Here is a 7009-nt window from a genome sequence, read left to right as displayed (position 1 = left end):
TCCGGCCACTGCACTCCAGCCTGGGCGACAGAGCGAGACTCCATCTCAAAAAAAAAAAAGGATTATTTTGGCTGTTGGGGCTCAAAAACTGAGTCCCGACAATATGGTGCTTTGACGTGCTGAACTAAAGCAGCAGCTTCAAGGTCTCTCTGACCTCCTAATTTTCTCTTCCCTTTCCCCTTCTAGTAAGCCAGAGTGTGAGTATTTTTTTCCCTTGAGAAAATTGCTCAGAAATGAAATAGCAAAGAGCCTGAGGTCTATAAGCCTGAGAATGAAGGAAGGGGCATTGGTCTTTCTTGATAGCTCCGGGCAGGTCTAATGAGAAGCCAGGGGTGAGAACAACCACTTTCTGGCATTGCCATTAGGTGAATATATCCCATAGTATTAACTTTTTTCTAGGTCTTCACAGAAGACTCCGATTCTTATGTGAGAGAAGCTTTTTTTGTTAGTATGAATAATGTCTAATCTCCATGCTAAGATTAGAATTCCACTGACCGTGTGAGGGGACCGAGGAATCATTTCCCAAAGAAAGGAAAGCTTGTCAGACCAAAATCCAGATGGGCACTACAGTACCCAATACTTAATAGGGTGGAGCATTTTGGGGTTCTGTAAGTGAATTTCAGAGGATGATGGAAATGTTCTAAATCTTATTTTGTATGATGATTACTCAGATCAAAACTCATCGGTTGGAATGCACTTTATTATTTATTCCATCTAAATCCTAAATAAATCACTTCATTTAAATACCTCAATGACTCCATTAAATAATCTTCAGTAGTTAAGATACAATTCATGATTAGTCTTTCAGTAGTCTGCTGTATCACAGTCTACCAATCAACATCAGGATAGAATAAATTCAAAAGGAAGAGGCACATGCACAGTGGTTTCTCATGATATCTTTTATTTGTAAATTCAAGTTCAGAAATACAAGATTAAGTATTCTATACACACTTTAATTTATAATTCAAATAATTCATATGCAATATTTAGGTAATAGCTTCTATTTTCTTTTTTCATTTTAAGTAGGTTCTCTGTTGCTAGGTGCTTTCTAAAAGTGATTTGAATAGTAATACAGTAAAAGTGTTATATAGCTCCTCTTCTAAAATTTCAGTCTCATTTACATCATTTTTAAAAATTGTTTCTGAGAACAGTATTGTTATACTTATTCCTCTTTGAGAAAATGAAGTGAGTAACATTTAAGTCATTTAAGATAGACTAGAACTCAAAAAGTTGTGTTCTGATATTACTTGAGGCATGCAACAAACATATTTCTATAAGCACAATGTTCAAGAAATGTATGGATACCATTGTTTCCTGATTTGAATTTTTAAAAAGGAAACTGGAGATGAAGTGCATAGAAAAACCTGCATTTGTCTTGCACATTATCCCATGATTTCCTTTATGCAGAAAATTCCTAGTTTATATATTCTGTAGTAACTCTTAGAAATGCAAATGTTTATGTTTGCAGCATTATTTTTGTATTTAAACAATCATTCACATACATACCCATATCTGTAAATATCTATACTATTGTCCACATATTTAATAATCTGTAAACTGAAAATAGTTATGATTGACTAGTTTATATACTCTTATTCAACACACCTTTATTAAGCATCTGCTGTTAGTTAAGCACTGTGTTTGAATATATAAAGAAACCATAACCTCATAAATAATCTTAGTTCAGAAACTCTATTACTTGTTTTGGAAAACAGGTGGAAAAAATTCAAACGCAAAACATAGTAAAGGAAATTGTGAGGGAAATGATTGGAAGAGAGCAGCTTGGAAGACAGATAGTGAAGAGATACGGCATGACTAATGAAAATTGGAGGAGAAGAAAGTCCCAAATAATACAGAAAACTAGCCAGCAGTGAAAGAACACCTGAATCTGTCATTTGGAAGGCATGCTAACATCCCAGGATAATTTTGAAATCTATCTGGTAAAATTTCTGAATTCCAAGAATAAAGAAAAGACAGCACACATATTGCAATGGGAAAAATAAAATGAGAGAGTAAAAATGAAATCCAGTTATTTATGGAAAATCCCAGTAGCTAGACGGTAGCAGAGCAATGTTACAGACTTTAGGGAGACCAGGACTAGAACCAAGAATTCTGGGCCAGACCAATATAGATTCATGTATTAGTGCAAAATAAAGATACTCTTGGAATTGCAAAGTTCAGAAAGTATTCCGCCTGTGCTGTTCTTGGCCTGTGGACTCAAAAGCCACGCCCTGCCCTTCCCCAGGGTCTATATTCTGCAAACCAAGTTTCCCAGGCTTCCTCTCTAGCTGACTTCTCACTAGATTCCAATAAAAGGAGGCCCTGGCAGGAGAATGGAAAGTAGCAGGAAGGGAGAAACCAGAAGCTTTTTTCCTGCCTGTCATTGCATCAGGTTGCACCCTTTACTGTCACTATCTCTTCTGTGGTTCAACTCCATCGTGGCTCTTGTAAGACCACCTGTTCCCTTATCCTTCCAGCCCTTGTGGAAATGTTGCTTACAGGAAAAGAGGAAGAGGAGGCAGTGTAACAGAGACTTTATAATGCTTTTGTTGCAAACCTGACTCTTTGCCAAGGAATCAGCAGCGGTGTTCTCAGATGTGTGGAATGAAGCAGCAGCTGTACTGATAAAGGATTTGGCTTTCCGGGCCGAGGGATGAGAGTAATAAAGCAGAGTTCCGTCCGTCTCCGCAAACTTATTAAATGAACATAGAATTCTTGCCAAAGTAACAAGGCTCCTGTGAGTCATTGACTGTGTGTGGGTACCAGCAGTCCTTCATGTTCATATCCGGTAGCTGAAGAGTTCTTTCAGGTGAGCACCTTTGCCTGAAATGGTGGTGGTTAATCAGTGCCAGTCAAAGAAAAAAGCTGACCCCTGCCCATTAAGATAAAGTTCAAATGGTTTCCAAAGATTTGGTACAAGTACAGCAAATTTATAGCAAAATATCCACAAAACCACATTTACACATTTGGAAATTCAAAAATATTTTCCAGATCACAGAAAAGCTTGTTATACTTCCAGCCTAGTCCCAAAGACTGTAACCATAACAAAACATGCAAAACTTTCTTGTGTACAAGTGATCACAATCAAAATTCTTTTCAGTGGTACGCCCATATAGCTCTCTTAACCTACCAATCCCCTCTTAGGTTAATACTATGAATTAATTCCTGATTTATTTTACATATTAGGAAGAAGGATAGCAAAGAAGGAATCAGAGTATTTGGTGACTGAATGGATATAAGAAGTAAAAAGTGCAAGATTTTACTTTTAAAGCTTTTTAATCCGTTAAAATTATTTTAAGTTCTTAGATCTGTATGGCTAAAGACATGTCATAGCATTGCTAGTGTGAGAAACAGACTTACCCATTGAAACCCAGAGAATGGACTCAGAGATCCAGAAGAGCAAAAGTGAGACTTTTAATAATGGTCTTGCAAGGTGGAGTGTTTGATGAGCAGGCACACCCAGCACAGTTTTAACCAGCAAACTATCCCCTAGTTCACAGGTCCCTCCCCCAGTTCCTCATAGGCTGAGTACTATGGGGTCACAGTCTTCCAGAACATCGCCTATTGATTGTTGGGTGGGGACTGTAGGTGTTTTTTGTTTGTTTGTTTGTTTGTTTTTTGGCAGGGGGTTGTTATCTTGCTGCATTTTGTTGCAGCCCACAATGCATTGCAATTGTAGTTAGCTTAGGGGCTCTTCAAGTATTTGACTTATGACCTAAGTACCTAGGCAGGCTGATAAGAACAGACAAACTGAGCTATTTTGCAGGCTAGTAAACTTTCATTTTAGACTAAACTTTTTTGGTTTGGGTGAGAGCACCTAAGTGGTGGGGGAAGGTAGGGGAAAGGGGAGACCAACAAGCATGCATTCGGCTATCCAAGCAGGGGTCTAGTATATCCTGTTTCTTCTGTAGTTTGCTGACCTAAGCAGACTCAAGGCACCTTCTCTTGGAAATGGACCACTGTGTATATTATTTCCTTCAACAGTAACAAAGACAGGGCAGCTAACTTTCAAGAAAACTAATGTATTGCTGTGCAAAAGCCAGAAATGTCCTTTGCCTCTGAACGATAACACTCATGCTCAGAAAAAGGCTCCAGATTTAGGATGTGGAAGTGGAATTTATTTGCATAAAAGGCTGGTTGGAGTCATGGGGATGTGATAGTTCAAGGAAGAATGCAGCACAGATTTCAGGACAATTTGGGGAGAAGTCAAGTGAGAAAACTCACCTAAGCAATCAGTTTCCCTGTGTGCAAAGTGTAATGTGTACTAAAGAACGTATTATAATCAGGAAGCTGTATTTTACCAAACCTTTCTGTGCTTACCCACAAAACCCTCACACATTTAGAAAAGATTAGAGAATATTTTCGCATGAAAAACTGAAAAGATAAAAACTCATAAAATACAAAGCTAGTAAAGTCAGTTCGTAAAAATGCTCTACATTAAAGTGAGAAATATTGGAATGGAATAAAGACAACTCTCCTCATACTCATCATATTCCTTTTCAGTGGTTGAAAAGTATTCAGGTGAAAAATTCATGTAAGTACACTCAAACAAATATAATTTCCTTCAACTTTCTGAGACCTTTACAGAACAAACATATAATTTATTTTTTCTGTTTCTCACTTCCCATTTCTTCCTTCAATCACACACACACACACTCACAGTATGAGCACAAAACACTTCTGCTCAATGCCATCAAGTTCTGATGCTTATTTGCTTTGTCTGTTTGCTTGTTTTTTTATAGAAATATTCTTCCCTGAACTGTAACTCCTTGAGGGCATGAGTTATATCTGTTTCATCTTCCCTATGTCTAGAAAAGTTCCTTGGATATTGAAGGTTCTGTATATAGATGTATGTTATATATGTGTGTATATATTTACGTATGTATGTGTGTATACATCTTACATGTATATACACATGTGAATATATTTAACATATACATGTATATGTAACATATATACACAAACATAGATGTGACTATATATGTATAAAAATTGGAACCAATGGATTTAATGACTCAATAGTACTGTATTATTTATGATTGAAAACATTGGATCATTTGGAACATCAAATTTTAAACAACTAAGCTCTAAAACTACAGTGAGAGCACGATACCATTTGTTGCACAGTCATCAAGATTCTAGACCACCATATATCATCTCCTATTAATGCACAGAAAGACATCATCCGCTAGGGAAGAAAAATCTGGAAAGAACCCATAGATTGTTCTAATACCAGACTAAAAGCCAGAAGACATCATGAGACCCTAGCTCTCACACCTTCTAGCTACAGTGACTTCAATTCTCTACACTTAAGTTTTTGTTTTTTATATAAGATAAAAAGTGTGGATATTACGAATCCAGGATCATTTACAAATCTAAAGATTTTTCTATTGCTGGAACATATGTACAATAATTAAAATGGAGCTTTGCACAAAGCCATGATCAATAAATTGTTGTTTGAGTAGGTGACAGAGAAGGACGTGTAGACCTGAGTCCCTTCCAATATTGAAAATTCAAGATCATAGTCAGGAAAGCTTAGAGCAAATGTTGGGGGATTTGCTAAAATCCCTGTCCAAATCATTCCCATTGAGAAACACTATCTGTTTTTCCTAATATTTTAAAAAATCAAATAAAGATCTTATTTTTAGACAATATGTAGCACACAAAGAAAGAGTCATCTAACCTGGAATTTCTACACTTGATCTTAGCCAAAAGGCCGAGAAGCGATCTAACCTGGAATTTCTTACACAAGATTCAAAATACATTCCTTTTCGTCCTCTGCACTGAGTGTAGTACAAGTTAAACACTCAATGCTACTCAATTACAGTATTTCTTTAAATGAAATAAATTGAATTACATATTTATAAGGATTAATTGTCAATGTACTAATTAATCTTTATTATTACAAATTCAAAGATCTCATCTTAAATATCTTGGATGCCATATATGAAAGTTAACTTAAAATGGATTAAAGACTTAAATATAAGACCTGAAATGGAGAAACTACTAGAAGAAAATACAGAGGAAAAACTCCGTAACATTGGCACAGGCAAAGATTTTTTGAACAAAACCTTAAAAGCATGGAAAACAGAAACAAACTGTAGAAACTAATGGGATTGCATTGAACTAATTAGCACCACAAAGGAAACAATCAGCAGAGCAGAGTGACAACATCTATTTTAGAGGATGGGAGAATATATTTGCAAACTGGATATCTGATAAGGGATTAATATCCAAAATTTTAAAGAAACTCAGACAACTTAACAATAAAAACCCCAAATAACCTGATTTGAAAATGGGCAAAAGACCTGAATAGACATTTCTCAAAAAATGACATGTAAATGGCCAACAAATATATGAAAAATGCTCAGCATCACCAGTCATCAGGAAAATGCAAATCAAAACAACACTGAGATACCACCTCACTCCAGTCAGAATGGCTACAGTCAAAATACCAAAAGACAGGTGTTGGTGAGGATGGGAAGAAAAGGGAAACCTTACACACTGCTGGTGGGAATGTAAATGAGAACAGCAATGATGGGAGACAATACGGAGGCTGATAAAAAATGTAAAAATGAGCTACCATATGATCCAGCAATCCCACTGCTGGGTATATAGCCAAAGGAAATGAAGTCAGTATGTCTGCATTCCTATGTGTACATATGTTAATTGCAGCACTATTCACAAGAGCCAGAATATGAAATCAATCTAAATGTCCATCAAGAATGCGTAAAGAAAATGTGTTGTGTATACAAAAAAGAATGCTATTTAGCCATGAAAAAAGAATGAAATCTTGTCATTTGTGGCAACATGACTGAACCTGGAGGACATTATGGTAAGTGAAATAAGTCAGGCACAGAAAGACAAATACTACATGATCTCACTCACATGTGGAATCTGAAGAGTTATTCTCATAGAACAGTAGAATGGTGGTTACCAGAGGACGGGGAGAGTTGGCGGGGACAGGAGGATGGTGAGAGATTGGTCAATGAGTACAAAGCTACAGTTA

General features: G+C 36.5%; 1 non-coding gene across 1 annotated transcript; it reads right to left on the bottom strand.

Annotated features, from left to right (window-relative positions):
• Positions 1-5542: 5542 nt before the first annotated feature.
• On the bottom strand, positions 5543-5728 carry LOC117063782. Its single transcript, XR_004429071.1, has one exon. It is a non-coding gene; the product is annotated as a U2 spliceosomal RNA (small nuclear RNA).
• Between the last annotated feature and the right edge of the window lie 1281 nt (positions 5729-7009).

The sequence above is a fragment of the Trachypithecus francoisi genome, unplaced genomic scaffold (assembly GCF_009764315.1).
Source record: "Trachypithecus francoisi isolate TF-2019V2 unplaced genomic scaffold, Tfra_2.0 Lachesis_group18, whole genome shotgun sequence".
Lineage (NCBI taxonomy): Eukaryota > Metazoa > Chordata > Mammalia > Primates > Cercopithecidae > Trachypithecus > Trachypithecus francoisi.
This window is presented reverse-complemented; position numbering and strand designations above follow the sequence as displayed.